The sequence below is a fragment of the Taudactylus pleione genome, unplaced genomic scaffold (genome assembly GCF_031769625.1).
Source record: "Taudactylus pleione unplaced genomic scaffold, aTauple2 ptg000604l, whole genome shotgun sequence".
NCBI lineage: Eukaryota > Metazoa > Chordata > Amphibia > Anura > Myobatrachidae > Taudactylus > Taudactylus pleione.
The window spans coordinates 759,423-774,911 of NW_028285006.1; the positions used below are offsets into that span (position 1 = coordinate 759,423).

General features: G+C 45.6%; 1 protein-coding gene across 1 annotated transcript in view; it reads right to left on the reverse strand.

The window, feature by feature from the left end:
* FOXJ3 (forkhead box J3) overlaps positions 1-8,606 on the reverse strand; it is a 170,170-nt gene extending 161,564 nt beyond the window's left edge. The window contains exon 1 of the mRNA XM_088453966.1: positions 8,525-8,606. The gene's annotated coding sequence lies outside the window, so the exon portion shown is untranslated. The remainder of the gene's footprint in view (positions 1-8,524) is intronic.
* Between the last annotated feature and the right edge of the window lie 6,883 nt (positions 8,607-15,489).

Consider the following 15,489-nt stretch of genomic DNA (forward strand, 5'->3'; position numbering starts at 1 on the left):
ATTATGTGCTGCTGCAAACATTCTGATGCTCTTTTTGGCTGCAGGATATTTTATCCACAAATAGGAAGAACACGGTTGACAGCTTCATACTTTAGTTCTCAAAAACGGCTTACCAGACTCATCCACCCACTGTGGATTTTGATGCTTTTCTATCTATTTGTTCAATTAACTAAATAAGAACGTTATTGTCTTTCTGCCAATTTTTAATAGCATCAGATAGGAGGCAGAGAAACTCTCTCTCTTTCGATTTATACAAATCAGAACTATATCCTGCGACCTATAGGAGTTTACGACTAAGCACAAACAGGATTTAGCCTTGTCATCCATGATCCAGTGGTTATTGGAAGAATAGGACTTGAAAGTCCTTTGATCCTTCGGAGGTGCTCAGGAAAAAGGAAGGACATTGAGGGAGATGTATGAAACAACTACAACCTGGCGATGCCCTATTCCCACAGCAGGGACAGCGCTGTCCCTGCTGCAGGGCTGCACGCGGGATCTCCTGATACTTGTGAGATCCCGCACATGCTCAGTGGAGCCGGCCGGGACTGAGACACAGTGCATCATCAGGCAGGGATCGCCGGACACTCCCCCGCTCCGGCCGATGAGATGTTCATACATCTCATCATTAGTGCTTTCTGCTTCGCCTTGGTAAAGAGACGAAGCAGGAAGTGATATAGCAGCACTTAACGTGCCCCCATTGTCAGAAGTGTCTCTAAAGCTTCAAATAGGGGAAGAGCCAACTCAGACAGTACCCAGTTCCTTTGTAAAGTATATTTTTAAATTAATCTTCCTCTAGTCGCTTGATAGAATATTTAAACTGCACTTTAAAGTACAGAATCTCAGTCCAAAATCTAGACCATTAAACTCAAAAATCACTGCCAGCATTTAATACAGATTTTGTGCGTAACTTGGTCTCAGGACTATCCTAACACCACCTAAGGCAAGAGGCGCACAATCTATATTTTAAAGTGCTGTACTAGCTTATATCATAGTAGTTCTGGGATTTCCAGTAACATTGACAGAACTTATGCTGTTATTTGCACGAGAAGAGGGAACCATGGCCCTGATTCAGAGCCGGACGCTCTGAAAGAGCGCTCGCTCTGAATCAGGGCATTTTTTTTTTGTGCGGCCTCCTGGCCGCTCGCATAACTGTGGAACTGTGACCACCCACAGCTATAGCGAGCGGCCAGGTTGATGGTCGCGATGGTCAATACCATCGCGACCATCGGGCTTGCGACGAGACCCTTGTGGTAGGGTCTCGTGGCCGCAAGCCCAGAGAGATTTCGGCTCTAACAGAGCCGGAATCTCTCCACTGACATCACTCGTGATGTCAGTGGGGCCGCACCCAAACGGCAGGCGTTCACATGGGCACGCCTCCATTTGGGCAGCCACCCCCCCACCAAAGGGGGCGACCTGTCACTCAACATCGACAGCTCGCCCCCTTTGGTGCGAGACCCGGAGCGACGGATTGCCCGTCGCTAGCCGAGTCTCGCGCATGCGCACGACGGAGCCGGCTCCATCGTGCGCATGGGCTGTGGGCCACCATCGACCCGGTGGCAAGCGCTCAGCGCTTGCGACCGAGTCTGAATCAGGCCCCATGATCCTTTTTGGCCAACATAGGCAATTAACATTGCTGTTTATTCTGCAGGTACAAAAAGTAAGGGGGAGAAAAGGTGCAAGTTAAACTAGAAATCTACTTTTGTATCAGAGCGTAATTTGCCAAGTGTTCAATTAAATAACTACATTTCTTGTGTTCTCTTGTGGAAAATAAACAGGTTTCGGGAAGATCCAACCAATCTGGTGATTATCCCTGTAAAGACTTTGATTCATTCTCCTTTCCCACTGATCCAATTTCTTTCTGCCGATTACAGCCGGCCACCAGCTTCCGATTCCCTTCTGGATGCACTGATGAGACTATAAAAGTGCTTTTCTTTCCAAAGATTTAGCTTGCAAGGGTTGACTACCCCGCTGTCTGTTCAGTTAGTCACCGTTATCATATTTTGGGAAGAACTCCAAGCTAGAAAAAGTATAACGTACTTTACTCCTTGGAAAGGATTTCCACATCCTCAGCAGATTTCTACCATCTCTAGAACAACAAATTCTCTTACACGCATGCCATGGACCGTTGGACTTGCATTCATGGTGATCAATATATGGTTGCGGATAACCCTAAAAACAGTGTGCCTTTGATGATGCTTAAGTCAAGGACTTTTTCCACATAACCCGCCTTGCTGTATTCTAAAATGATGACGACCTAGGAGCCATGTGACTCTAGTCAGCAGAGGTCCACTGCCTTTCTAAGCAAAGGTTGGGATGCAAGCATTTGCTGCACAGGGTCTTATTCTTCATATTACTGTTCTGCTATTCTAACTTTGTTTCTTCTGGCACAGGCGGAAACAACACTGGGCACGAATTAGCCTGCAGTGGCATCCTATATACCCTGCAAGGCTAATCCTGCTTGCCGGTGCATTTTTAGAGACATTTTCATCTAAATAAACTTCTTTAATCTCTTTCCTCTTGTACTTCCTTCTCTAAATCAGAAACGGATTTTGGCTACTGGGCACTTCGCCTGCTTTTAATGACTCAGTCACTGAAGACAGGGGTTCATTCAAAGATAAGAAGCTACTATGCTTTTTAATATGTTGTGTCTCATGTTATTACCCGACTATTGTATTATACTGAATCTTTCAAATAAATATTTATAAAAAAAAAAAAAAACTAACAACCTGATCAGTACAGGTATGACACAGATGACCATGAATTTTTCTCCTTTTTATAAAGGAGTCATAATTTTCTTACTGCACATACCACATTTCTTCCCATAAGGTCTGTGTGCAACCAGAATTCTTGCAGTAAAATCCCCCTCTACTTTATATGGTAAACTAAGAACTTCAATCAGCCCACTTGCAAGACAGGATTAGTAGAATGGGGCAGTTTACCGAGTAGGAATTGCTTCACTGCAGACAGACTCAGGGTAACATTTGTCAATGTCTACAACAGGGACCTATGCAGTCTGAGGACATATATGTCAACCAATCAGGCCTGAGATTGTAAAATCCTATTCAAACCTCCCGCTCAGGGGAATACTTTGTTTTGAATGACTTGCTGAGATTCCACCACTGCTGTTGCTTTCAGTGACTTTAGCACACAACAGGCACAATATTTTGGACGCCCACACCCCTCAAAAACAAAGAACAAATTATACATCCCCACAGAAGGACTCCCATTGCCCCTGGTCTAGCGCAGCTATCGGAGTAGGAACAAGAAGACACTATACTAGAGAGGGTCTATTTAACCACCTGTGAAACGTCTTCCCATAGAGAAAAGTGTATGCTTGTTTTCCAATGCAACTCTTTTTGAATGTTTCCACAGAATATTATATTCGTTCCTACATATATGCAAAAATGTAACAATTAATTCCTGTGCAAATCTATCTGAAGCATGCTGGGTCCATTCATCATCACCTAATGGCCCGTTACACATGCGGAAACACTAGTTAGGATCACCTGATAGTCAGCAAACTCCAAAAAAACTTAAAGTTTCCGGAGTTTGTCTGCGAGAACAAATGCAATCTTCAGATGGCGCTTCTTCTTGGAGTACCGCTCCTTCCTGAGGAGGGATCCAAGCAGTTCCCTCCGCCACCTTCCTCACTGTGTGACTGGCAGCTCTGCGCATGTTACACATGTGCAGAAGCCAGACACGGGGGAAGTAGGTAACGCTGCTACTAAAGCCAGACACGGGGGAAGTAGGTAACGCTGCTACTAAAGCCAGACACGGGGGAAGTAGGTAACGCTGCTACTAAAGCCAGACACGGGGGAAGTAGGTAACGCTGCTACTAAAGCCAGACACGGGGGAAGTAGGTAACGCTGCTACTAAAGCCAGACACGGGGGAAGTAGGTAACGCTGCTACTAAAGCCAGACACGGGGGAAGTAGGTAACGCTGCTACTAAAGCCAGACACGGGGGAAGTAGGTAACGCTGCTACTAAAGCCAGACACGGGGGAAGTAGGTAACGCTGCTAATAAAGTAGCGGTGTTACTGATCGCAGAGACGGCTGTTTTTCGGAGCAGCTGTCCCAGCACCTGACAAATGCTGCATTGCTCCGGTGATAAACATCCCCAGCAACAAAAACTATCCCTCCTGTGCGGCCCCCGGTGATGAATAGAACCCTCAACCTGGTCAATTTACAGTCAATGGGCTTGATTCAATTCAACGCGAATTGAAAAGCTCCAGGATGGTGCTCCCGGAGCTATTCAATTCAGCACGCCGTTAACCCAGACTAAGGATTTTGTCTCGCATCCATCCTAGGGTGCGAGCAGAAATCCGACAAAACTACTGGCACGATGCTGTTTTCTGCTCTTAGCTCCGCGGTAACAGCAACGCCCGGGCAGTTTAGTCGGAGAATGCAGGTTCTCGCAACTAAACGCCATGTTTAAGATGTGAGGGCCACAAGAACCTGCATTCTCCGACAATACAGCGCACTGAATTGAATAGCTCCGGGAGCTCCCTCCTGGCGCTATTCAATTCGCCTTGAATTGAATCGAGCCCATTGTAGCATAGAAATAAATTAAGTTTGTATTGTTTGGACCATAGAGCTGAGAAACTACAATGCAAGTCCATTGAGGAAACATATGTAAATGTAATAAAAGATTATAAAGGGAAGCAGGGGCCGTTAATAAAAGTTGTCACATTTAGATGGTACTAATTTTATGGCCTGTACCTGCCCTCCTGTGATATATAATAAATTAGTTACGTTACATTTTTGAGCTTTACTTCTATGGGGATAAATTTAAAAAATATCCAAATTTGCAAAAGGGCTGAATTCTTGGCAATATTGCAGCAGGATTTAGGGATCTGTGGGGAAGATGTAATAAGCCTTGAAGAGAGATATAGTGGAGAGAGATAAAGTACCAACCAATCAGCTCCTGTCACTTTACAGGCTGCATTGGAAAAATGACAGGAGCTGATTGGTTGGTACTTTCAATTGTTGCCTCGCACCCGCAGCTCCCATCTAAAGTGACGGGCGTTATTAAATTGCTGGTGTTGTTGGGCGCGAGCGCCAGAGGCACCCATCATTTCTGCTTGCACCCTCCTGAGGTGGCAAGCAGAAATCCACCCAAAGTCGTGATTTTGGGCTTCCAAACTGCTGTTCACCCAGTAAGTTGCACGGGATTAGCCACTTTACTCACAAACACATTAATAACGGAGGCCACTTTAGATGGGAGCTGCAGGCGCGAGTAAACAATTGCATAGGCCTCTTAAAGTCACAGCACTGTATAGAGAAGTTCCCCTAATTAGGGGTCCTTTACTAACCTTTCAGGCACAACAGTTGCAATAAAGCCAACATATCAGACACTGAGGGGTAAATTAAGGGCAATGGATGAGAGTTGCCTTTGCAATGTTGTAGAAATGCCGGCAACGAGACAGTCGCCAACCCCCTCGCAGTCCCAGTCTCGCTAAGTTTTGTAAGCAGCCTTATGGAGCATTGAACAAAAATCAGCAAGTCCGGACCTACCATCAGTGCGGCATATAGCCACACCTACTCACAGGCACCACATAGTTGCCTCTAATTGAATTGACCTGAACGTGCGGCTATATGCCACACTTATGATAGCTCTGAACTCATGGCATTTTGTTCGCAGCCCCATAGTGCTGCAAGATCCAGCAATAGGGGGTCAAGTTCAGCTGCCGTTTCTACACCGTTGCAATGGCAACTTGCCCCCCTCGTGGCTAACTGAATTGACCCTTACTTTTCATGCCTAACTACACATATAAAAGCTCACTGCTGTATGGCTGCTGTAGTTTTTTTTGATAAATAGTTTTATTGACACAAACATATTAGAAAACATACAAACATTCGGGTGTTCATCACAACATATAAAAATTACAAGACAATGAAAAGATTAGAAAAACAAAACTCCATGACAGGAGTAATAACAAAACATTTTCAAATTCCAAAATAAAAGAATTATCAAAATGGTGCCTGTCTTTCTTTCCTGCTGTAAGTTTAATGCAAATGATACCATCAATGTTAGTAAAGGAGCCCAATGGCCTTCTGAGAACTAACATGTGAGGAATACACTCTGCAAAAAAAAAAAAAAAGGTAAAATCAATTGCCTAAAACAGAAAGTCAATAGCAACCTAATTCTAGCAGGGATTTTTTTTCTTAATAAAATCTGACTTGCAACTACCGTAAATGAAGTAACTCCAAGTGACACAAATTTAACACTTCTCACTATGATTCATAGCAGACATCAGATACATGAACATGATGAATATGACTCATTAATCTAATAGAACTGTAATATCAGATGGAGAATATGTTTTAAAAAGTTTTTGTAAGGTTAAACCATATAGTAATATTGTGCAGAACCACAAGGAAACAGCTTCTGCACGAGGACTGAATGTCAAAGCACATACAAAGCAGAAAAACCCCTCCAAATGCACAGGGCCATCAAGCCATATTCAGCATGTACAAACAGGTTATTTGAGCAACTTTTGCTAATTTAATCTGTAGATACCTGGCTCAGAGGTTGCTAGAGCCCTACACCAGAAAAATAAATAAATAAATAAAATGCATGGGATTTGAAAAATGAAAACATTATAGGAGTATGAAATGAATTTAGGCTCCCTTGTCTCCATCCATTTGTAGACAGCCATTGAATAAACTTAAATTTTGAAGTACACTTTTCAACAACACAATGGTTACTGAGCCCATACATCAGATGGACTTTCCCCCAATCTGACCAGAACCAACGATTGGAGATGCCAACCCGTCTGGGAATTTCTTCATGTTAAATATCCCAGATTTACCGATCCTAATCTTATTTAGGTCAGGATCGGCAAATCAGGGAAATCCAACATGTTAAATTTCACAGATGCGTAGACCTTTAAGGGTGAAATACATCACCGGTCAATATGAGTTTCCAGTGGATTAGGGAAATCGGCCGCCTGATGTATGGGGCCATTAAAGGAAGATTTTTCCCGATTCCCCGAATAATCAGATATAATCCGGGGCCCTTAAGGCAGCAATTTTGTAGGCTGAATCAATATTCAACCTATCAATTCACAGGAAACTGGAGGTGCGAGATACAAAGACCTCATCAATGACATTAGTTCCTAATATAGGTAGTCAAAAAGTCTGCTACTATGTGAGTAGCCAACAGGTGTAATATACATGAAAAATATAAAACCCTCAAATACAAAGCCACAAATTAGACAGAAAAGAAAATATTCATGTAAATAGAGGGGAATGGAATTTGGTGGTACAACAAGCATACTACTATACTCATCAACATCCAATTACTGTTTTAACAAAAGTAGAATCAAGTAATTACGGCATCACCCGTTGCAAGAATGCCGAAGACTGTAAAGTAAAATGACATTCCTGTTGCTTGGGAAAGAGTTAAACTGACAACACAGGAATCATTTACAGCAAGTCTAGGAGCACAGTCAGAGGGGGAAAAAAAAGAAGGATCAAAAGGCTGCAAACCCAATTTCCAAGCACATAGCGGCCAGATAGTGCCCATCTAGCCTGGGGCTGATAACTGTGTCCCAATTTATTATAACACAGAAACAGTAGATAGTTACCCAGTACTTTGTAGCCCATAAGTATCTAACACACATTTTGAGCTTAAGAAGTCAAAGATTCTGAGAGACAATCTGACCATCGGTGACAGCGGAACAATGCAATTACAGAACCAGCCCAATCACAGCACATGTATGTTTCCCTACACATAACCAGATAGGAGACATATTAACATATGCAAGGCAGTGAGATTAGGGAGAATGGTTTCATATTTACGTAGGTGTGAAATGTTGGGGTTCAAACAGTGACATGAGGACAAAGTATCCCAACACCTGCAGGTACTTTATTGTCTATAAAGTATAGACTATAATGCATGTAGCCACCACAGTCATGACACCACCACCGCTGGAGATGTCATAATGAAATGCAAGTAAGGGCTGTGATCAACCTTGGGGGCCACAAGCAATAAGACTGGACCAGTGGGGATTCCATGAGTGGACAATAGAAGAATGGGCTAGTCGGGACTCTCTGAGGGGCCAATACCCATAAAAAAGGACCATGTGGGACTTCCTGAACAGCCAATAACACACTGTTCAGAGCCATGTATGCTAAACAGGTGACTGGTCCTGACTGTTGGCTGTCAGACCCTGGAACCCCTGTGCCTGGCTGTCAGACCCTGGAACCCCTGTGCCCGGGTCTATACACCAGGGGGACCTAATACAGTGGCCTGGCCCGGATAAAGAGGCATCCCCTGACATCCAGCAAGGGCCCCACAGTGGGAGCGAGTCCTGGGCCCCAGCGAGGCGCTATTTCCCCCTGATCCAGTGATCACTACCGCCCCCTGAGCTGCTGCTGCTGCTTACTAGGCTTCCTGCAGACACCCGGCCCGGAATCCCCACCCCCTCCTCCTCCCGTGACAGGCGCACCGGAGCCGGCCTCCAGCGCCCCAGCTTCTGGCCCCCAGGCTCGTTTCTGTAGCAAAGAGGCGGCTTCTAACCTGATCGGCTGCTTCGTGCGGTCCCGACGTGTCGGCCAGGAGAGGAAGAAATGCAGGGAGCGGGGAGACTACAACTCCCGGCAACCCCTGCGCCAAGGTGGCGGAAAAAAATATAAAAAATAGCAAAACTTTAATGATCATAACAATTACACAACATTGAACTTTTAGACTCATGATGATTACTGCACTAGGGTGATGATCAGATGAGTCTCTCATGTTTGTGCTGGGGACAGTTTGAGGATATGCTGACAGGCTTATTTTTGTATATTTGTGCCACTTCCTCCTTATTGATATTTTGCTGCAGAAATGCGTTCAAGCCAATGGTCACTTCAAGAAAATGGGCTAAAAAAAGTTTCTTATCTTTGGGCCCTGGCTTTTCGTTTTCTTTTAATTTGTGGGGTTTTTTAAACAATTTTTACTGACAAAACAATTAGCACAATGTATTCAGTTACATTATTATTTCTTTTAGATTTTTATGTAAATTGTACATAATTTATCTTATCATATAGGTTATTCTCCAGGTTATATACTAAAAAAAGATTACTTTTATTTATTTTTTTATCATCAATCATTTTTATTGAAAGACATTAGTTTATAGAAGGGGTACAAAAAAGAAGAGCGGGTGGGGAGAAGAATATGGATAAAACAATACAAGGAAATATATATGAACTAAACATATGTAAGGATAGATCTAATGGAAAAATACTTTTATTCTTTAAATGAATGTCACTACGAGCTGTTTTTGTGTAGCTTTTCTCACTCTGCTTCAATGACTGGTCAGTTGTGGGTGGTAAAACCCTAGGGGCCCATTTAACAACAAACCTAAATACCAGCGGCATACTTCATTTAGTATCACAGTGATACAAACAAATAAGCCACTGGTATACAGCATTACTTACCTCACCGGCGAGTTCCAGCAACGTCCTCCTCGTTGGCGGGGTCCTCCGCTCAGCCGCTGGCAGCCTATCGCTGCCAGCGGCGGGCTACTCTGTCATGCACATGCGCGACGGTCAGTCTGCGCATGTACATGACTGTGTTACCCGGCAGTGCCTGGAAGCTTTTTTGATGCCGACAAGGCTGCTCCCGGGTCCCTGCAGTGACACACAGTGGTAATCTTAGATTACCGCTGTTTGTTGAATTCTGAAACGATGACATTACCCCTTTAGCGAGTGTTAATTGGGGCCGTAGGTTGTGTATTATTTATCACTAATTGGTATTCTCTCAGGCAAGGTATGTAGTCATCAGATCGCCAATTACAATGTTGAATGTTATAATTGTGCCATGGGTAATAGAGCCAAAGTGGATCTTTAATAAATAATTAAGGGATGATCTTGACACAAATAAGGGGGACCAGCAGGTATAAAGATTATTTGAAGGAATGTGTTCCTTTAATAAAAGTGTTCATAATCAGTTCTATTTGAGACTTTTCCAGAAAGTGAGATTCTTTGTTATATATTTCAATATGTATTTATGAAGAGGTATGATAGCACCAAACAACATTGCCATTGAGCTCCATGAATTACAATTAATAATAATAGTTCTAATCATGGTTTAATTCTATAATATAGTCTAAAAACATACTTAAGATAATTGCCTGCTGACAAAAATGGACCCTAGAGACTATGGGGTAAATGTACTAAAGTGCAAGTTTTTAGAAGTGGAAATGTTTCCCATAGCAACCAATCAGATTCTAGCTATTATCTTCTAGAAGGTGCTAGTTAAATGTTAAGTAGAATCTGATTGGTTGTTATGGGCAACATCTCCACTTTTAAAACTGTCACTTTAGTAAATTTACCCCTTGAGTATGTTTGTTAGAGACTTTGGACTGAAAGTTCCAATGCAGCTGCTAATGTGAATCATGACATATCTCTGTACAGCGATGCACATGGTGGCACTATATACTGTATGTAAACAATAATATAATTTAAAAAAAAATCTATCACATATTTTAGACCCAACTTAAATTACTGAGCTATCTTCATGAGATGTAGTCAGCATCCCATCGGTTGGGAAGCCGGCGGTCAGAATACCAGTACCGGAAACCCAACAGCAGTCGGATCCCCGCACCGGAATCACTGTCATCTGTCTTCTAATATAGTTTACTTTAATATTCCATTTCTTCCCCATTAAAACTCCACTTTTCCTCCGCTCATTAATAAACTTTTCCTCCACTGTACTTTTACTTGCTTCTCTGCTAATCTCCTGTACTTTCTCTCACATTCATACTTTATTCCTACATCTAGTTTCCCTCCCCCTATTCAACTCACCCACACCATAACCATGTGTTCTTCCACTTTCCCCTCCACTCAGTGTCTAACTAATCGTCTGCTCTGCCCCCTTCATCCACCTTTACAATTTCCCCCCTTTCTGCTCCTTCTCTTCCTCCCTTTATCTCACCTCCTCTGTCTGCCTCCCTCCCTCTCCACTCCCATTACTCCACTTTCATTCTCTGAAAGCCCAGCATGGGACTAAAGATAGGCGTCTAAATACTGATGCCTATCATTAGCCCCATGCCGAAATCCCGACATCCGGCATGCCGAACGTAGGTTAGCCGGCCGTCGGGGGCTCTTAGCCGCGTGGGGGGGAGGGTTAGGTTTCGGTATTTCCAGGGGGTCTTAGGGTTATTCACTCCCCTGGGAGGGTTAGGGTTAGTCTAGGGAAAGGGGGGGTTAGGGAATAGGCACCTTAGGGAGGGGGGTACATGTTAGGCACCCCATCGGGAGGTTTAGGGTGCGGGGAGGGGGGTTAGGTTTAGGCACCCCTGGGGGGAGGTTAGGGTTAGGCCCTAGGTGGGAGGTTAGGGTTAGGCAGCACTAAGGGAGGGTTAAGGGACTTACCCTAGTCGTGATCTCCATCTGCCAGCCGGCCGGCGTTGGGATTTCATCCACTGGGCTTGGGTCCGGCGGTATTACATACTGATTCCCACCATGTCACTCCACCCCACCTCCAGCCACATCTCATTACACTCCCTCCCTGCCCACTACCTACAGGTTCCCTTCCCAACACTGGTACCCGCACAATCTCCCCACTACATACATCTCGGTCACCCAAATTAATCTCACCTTCTCGTTACAGCAACCCTGATCAGGGCCGCCATTAGGGGGGGACTGTCGGGACTCCAGTCCCAGGCCCGGACAGAGAGGGGGCCCGGGTAGCAGCGGCGAGGAATACACAGGCGGCAGGCACCAGCAGGGAGAAGGTCGAAGGAGCATCGGCGCACCGGGCGCAGCGCGGCAGCGGCATTAGAAATATGGAGCTGCGAGCCAATCACAGCTCACGGAACAGCAGCCAATCAGGAGCAGCTGCCATTCCGCGAGCTGTGATTGACTTGCAGCTGGCTCCATATTTCTAAGGCCGCTGTCGCGCTGAGCCAGGTGCGCCAATGCTTCTTCAACTTGCCAGTACCTGCCGCATGTGTATTCCTGGCCATTGCCACCACCCGGGACCCTCTCTCTGTCAAAAAATGCCGGACCCTGTGTTCATATTAAAGAAAAAAACAGGTATGCTGACTGACCTTGCCCTGTGCCCCCCCGTAGTCCAGCCAGCCCTCCCTGTGCCCCCCCCCCCCAGCCTAGCCAGCCAGCCTTCTGCCCGCACCCCCCAGGCCAGCCGGCCTTCTAGTAAAGCAAGCCTGCCTTCCCTGCCACTCCCCCAGTCCAGCCAGCATTCCCTGTTCCCCCCAGTCCAGCAAGCCTTCCCTGCACCGTACCCCTTGTCCAGCCAGCCTGTCTTCCCTGCCCAAGTCCAGCCAGCCTTCTATGCACCCCCCAGTCCAGCCAGCCTTCCCTGTGCCCCCCAGTCCAGCCAGCCTTCCCTGCACCCTAGCCCAACCAGCCTGTCTTTCCTGCCCTGCCCAAGTCCAGCCAGCCTTTCGTGCACCACCCCTAGTCCAGCCAGCCTACCTGCCTCTCGCCCAGTCCAGCCGGCCTTCCCTGCCCTTTGCTGCCCCTAGTCCAACCAGACTTCCCTAACAACTTTCTCAAAAGCCCAAAGTTTCAGAATTTTTAACTGTTTTACACACCAATTGATGCCCCACCCCCAAAATAGCTCCACCCACATTATCCACAACTACGCCCACCTCTGCCGCATACCTCCTGGGGGCCCTACCTATTTTGTTAGTACTGGGCCCCACAATTTCTGATGGCAGCCCTGACCATGATAATCTCATTCACATCTCTCCCTCAAACACTGTCCCTCTGTCCTGTGCCCTCTGGAATGCCAGATCGGTCTGTAATAAACTCGTTCCCACCCATGACCTTTTCATCTCCAAAAACCTGCATCTCCTAGCCATTACTGTAACCTGGATTTCACCCTCTGACACCACTTCCCCTGTAGCTCTCCCTTCTGGGGGCCTTACCTTCTCTCACACCCCTCGGTCCGGGGGTTGCCATGGTAGTGGTGTGGGGGTCCTTCTATCCCCAGATTACTCCTACCCTCTGAACCATCCCTTACTTTCTATACATTTGAGGTTCATGCCATATGCCTCGTCCAACCAGTACACCTGAGAATAGCTGTCAATCACTGTCCCCCTGGCCCTCCTTCCAAATACCTTTACAACTTTGCTTCCTGGCTCCCTCACTTTCTCTCCTCTGACCTTCCCTCCATTATCCTAGGTGACTTCAATATTCCAATTGATATCCCCACAGAATCCGCTGCCTCCAAACTCCTTACCCTCACATCTTCATTTGGCCTCTCCCAATGGACCTCCTTACCCTCCCATGTGAGTGGGCATTCGCTTGACCTGTTCTTCACTCACCGTTGTGATATTTTTGATTACTCCAATTCCTCATTCCCCCTCTCTGACCATCACCTTCTCTCTTTTAACCTATCCCTCTCTCCTTCCCCTCCTCTACCTCCTAAGGCCACCATCACTAAGCGTAACATTGAGGCTATTGATACAGTTTATTTCTCTTCCCTGCTTGACTCACTTCTCTCCCCTATCCTCTCTCTCTCCTGCCCTGAACAAGCAGCTTCCCTATACCATGCCTGCCTTACTTCTGTTCTGGACTCTGTTACTCACCCACGCAGATCTACACCTCAATCCTGGCATTCCAAATGCACCAGATACCTGCAAAAGTGTTCACGAACCGCTGAGCGACAGTGGTGAAGATCACATTCTAAGGCAGTTTTTCTCCATTTCAAATTTATGCTCTCATCCTACAGTGCTGCCCTTTCCCTCTCTAAACAGTCATATTTCAAAAACCTTATCACCTCCCAGTCCTCAAATTCCCAGCGTCTTTTCACCACCTTCAGCTCCTTCCTCTGCCCACTCCCTCCTCGTCTCCCCTTCTCGCTCTCTGCCTTTGACTTTGCTACTGACTTTACATCTAAAATTGATTCAATATGTCGGAACATTATCTCCCACCGGTCCCCCAGCTCTCCACCTCCTCCTTTCCCGGATCACCCCTCCCCATCCATTTTACCTACTCTGACATCCTCCACTGTATCTGGAGAGGAAGTCATATCCCTCATCCGGTCCTCCCCCCTCAACCCTATCCCTTCACATCTCCACCGCTACCTCTCTCCTTCTGCCTGCTCCCATCTTGCCCACCTCCTTAATCTCTCCCTCTCATCAGGCACTGTTCCTTCTGCATTCAAACATGCCCTTTTCTCCCCCATTCTTAAAAACCTTCCCTTGATCCTAACACTCTCTCCAACTACCGTCCCATCTCTCTCCCTTTTGCCTCCAAGCACCTTGAGCGTGTTGTTTACAACCGCCTTACCACCTTTCTTTCCTCCCACTCCTTAACCCTTTTCAATCTGGCTTCCATTCTCTCCACTCCATTGAAACTGCCCTCACAAAAGTCAGCAATGACCTCCTTGGTGCTAAATCCAAGGGCCACTACTCTATGCTCAACCTTTCTGACCAATCCTTCTCTGTCTCCTCTCATAACTCATCTTCCCCTCTGCAGCCTTTTACAGTAGCTGTTCCCCAAGGTTCTGTTCTTGGACCTCTCCTATTCTCACTCTATACGTTCTCACTAGGTGAACTCATCAGCTCCTTTGACCTCCATTATCATCTCTATGCTGATGATACTCAGATCTACGTTTCCTCCTCTGACTTCACCCCCTCTCGCCTCACTCGTATCTCCAACTGTCTCTCTGCTATCACTTCCTAGATGTCCCAGCGATTTTTTAAACTTAATATGTCTAAGACTGAGCTGATAATTTTCCCAACCTCTAACATAACCGCACTTCCCACCATTTCTTTATCAATTGATGGCACAACTATCTCCCCAAAGTGTGCTGTCTTGGAGTTATCCTGGACTCCTCCCTCTCCTTCAAACTACATATCCAGAATCTCTCGCAGTCTTGTCATTTCCATCTTAAAACTATTTCCAAGATTAGACCCTTTCTCACCCAGGATGCCACTAAAACCCTCATACACTCACTGGTCATCTCCAGATTGGACTACTGTAAACTCCTCCTATCTGACCTCCCCAACTCCCTTCTCTCTCCTCTCCAGTCTGTCCTCAGTGCTGTTGCTCGGCTCATCTTCCTCTCCAAACGCTCTGCATCTCACTCCCCTCTGTCGAAGCCGGATAATTGGCTGAGACAGGATCCGTTTAAAATTAAATCTGCACAACACCATTTTGCGACTGGCCACCCAGTGCCATTTTAGTGAATCTCGTTATAATGCAAAGAAGAGGGAGAAGAATATTGCGCAGTAAACAATTGGTATGCAGCTCACTATTCCGACAAAAAGGTACTGGTTACACACCTGAACCATCAAATATATTATATGGATATATGATGAAATAGAGGGCGCTTCCAAATGACAGATGAATAAATTATTAGACCTAACAGATTGATGATAAAAAAACCTCAAATCAGAGGTGCAATTTATTAACAATAAAAATACAACATACAACAATAAAATACACAATTAATCAGCACAATATTAAAGTGCATAGGCAAGAAAAAAGTGCATTTAATGGAGAAGGAAATCCCCAAAGTTCATACCA